The sequence below is a fragment of the Schistocerca cancellata genome, chromosome 7, assembly GCF_023864275.1.
Source record: "Schistocerca cancellata isolate TAMUIC-IGC-003103 chromosome 7, iqSchCanc2.1, whole genome shotgun sequence".
Lineage (NCBI taxonomy): Eukaryota > Metazoa > Arthropoda > Insecta > Orthoptera > Acrididae > Schistocerca > Schistocerca cancellata.
Window position 1 is genome coordinate 298,662,938 of NC_064632.1, and position 2,500 is coordinate 298,665,437.

Here is a 2,500-nt window from a genome sequence, read left to right on the forward strand (position 1 = left end):
CCCCACCAGCCGGCTGTAGCGCGTGCGCCCACGCACCGCGCGGCCAGCACGCCGGGCGGCCCCCCCTCACCGGCCGGGGACAGTCCCACCCACCCACAGCCGCGTATCGCTTCACACCCAGATACACATTCACGTTCGTTGGTATGGTGGGGACCGCTTCGTAGCTGTACCGATCGTTGCCCTCACAGATGTACCTCCAGCAAGGACAACCGCACCACAACGGGTTACCAGTTGTTCATGTGCGTAACGTCACCAGTAAACGTACACGTCCATCCCCGTTTGCAAAGTCAACTATTATTGCATGCCTGCCTGTCAGGTGTCAAGACACACTACATCCGCTCACATCCACGCAACAAAATGTGCCCGACTAGAGGGCACGTGGAAGGTGCCCCCGTACGTATGCGATGTCCATTGCGCGACCAACTGTCAACCGGCCTCTGTAGCATGTCGCAGATGTGGAACGCGGGGCACCGTGCTATCACATTGTGTGAGAAGAGACTACTACGTCTGCATACACGCGCCACTACATGAACAGACGGCTCATGCTGATCGCCATCCACTGCGTCCATTACTCCCACACGTCTCTATGGCGTACCACACTGCAATGCAGCTGTTATGGGGAGATGACACGTAGCTGTGTACACAAAATTCTGAGCGGGTTGCGGTTGGACAACAATACATTAATGTAACGTGTCATATGCCAATTACAGAGCAGGGTAAGGCACAACGTGGGTTAGGTTAAGGCACAACGTGGGTTAGGTTAAGGCACAACGTGGGTTAGGTTAAGGCACAACGTGGGTTAGGTTAAGGCACAACGTGGGTTAGGTTAAGGCACAACGTGGGTTAGGTTAAGGCACAACGTGGGTTAGGTTAAGGCACAACGTGGGTTAGGTTAAGGCACAACGTGGGTTAGGTTAAGGCACAACGTGGGTTAGGTTAAGGCACAACGTGGGTTAGGTTAAGGCACAACGTGGGTTAGGTTAAGGCACAACGTGGGTTAGGTTAAGGCACAACGTGGGTTAGGTTAAGGCACAACGTGGGTTAGGTTAAGGCACAACGTGGGTTAGGTTAAGGCACAACGTGGGTTAGGTTAAGGCACAACGTGGGTTAGGTTAAGGCACAACGTGGGTTAGGTTAAGGCACAACGTGGGTTAGGTTAAGGCACAACGTGGGTTAGGTTAAGGCACAATGTGGGTTAGGTTAAGGCACAACGTGGGTTAGGTTAAGGCACACCGTGGGTTAGGTTAAGGCACACCGTGGGTTAGGTTAAGGCACAACTTGGGGGTAGATTGCGGTGCAAATTGCATTACATTGCGGTGCAAATTGCATTACATTGCGGTGCAAATTGCATTACATTGCGGTGCAAATTGCATTACATTGCGGTGCAAATTGCATTACATTGCGGTGCAAATTGCATTACATTGCGGTGCAAATTGCATTACATTGCGGTGCAAATTGCATTACATTGCGGTGCAAATTGCATTACATTGCGGTGCAAATTGCATTACATTGCGGTGCAAATTGCATTACATTGCGGTGCAAATTGCATTACATTGCGGTGCAAATTGCATTACATTGCGGTGCAAATTGCATTACATTGCGGTGCAAATTGCATTACATTGCGGTGCAAATTGCGTTACATTGCGGTGCAAATTGAGTTACATTGCGGTGCAAATTGAGTTACATTGCGGTGCAAATTGAGGTAGGTTAAGGTGCAACACAGGTTAGGTTAAGGTGCAACATAGGTTAGGGTGCAAGATGGGTTAGGTTAAGGTGCAAGATGGGTTAGGTTAAGGTGACATAGGTTAGGGTGCAAGATGGGTTAGGTTAAGGTGCAAGATGGGTTAGGTTAAGGTGCAAGATGGGTTAGGTTAAGGTGCAAGATGGGTTAGGTTAAGGTGCAAGATGGGTTAGGTTAAGGTGCAAGATGGGTTAGGTTAAGGTGCAAGATGGGTTAGGTTAAGGTGACATAGGTTAGGTTAAGGTGACATAGGTTAGGTTAAGGTGACATAGGTTAGGTTAAGGTGACATAGGTTAGGTTAAGGTGACATAGGTTAGGTTAAGGTGACATAGGTTAGGTTAAGGTGACATAGGTTAGGTTAAGGTGACATAGGTTAGGTTAAGGTGACATAGGTTAGGTTAAGGTACAAACTGGGTTGTGTTATGGTACACATTGCGTTGTAGTACAGTACACGTTAGGTTTGGGTACGGTACACAATGTGGTATGGGATGGCGTGTTGTGGGGGGGGGGGTGAGGTTCGTTGATATCGACCGTAGGACGTGGATGCCCGAGGCAGCGTCAGTGTGTCAAAGGAGTTATGTCACGTCGGGATGCGCTTTTCGCTAGTGAGAGGGGGCGAGCCGTGTCTGTGGTTGCGGCAGACCTGTGTGTTTCATTCCTGCCAGTGTGTTTGTGCTGTAAGACGAGGCAGTGTGGTGATGTTGGGTGCACCCCTGTGTAGGACATGTGTGGGTGTTGGTGGCTTCTCTGAGCAATTGT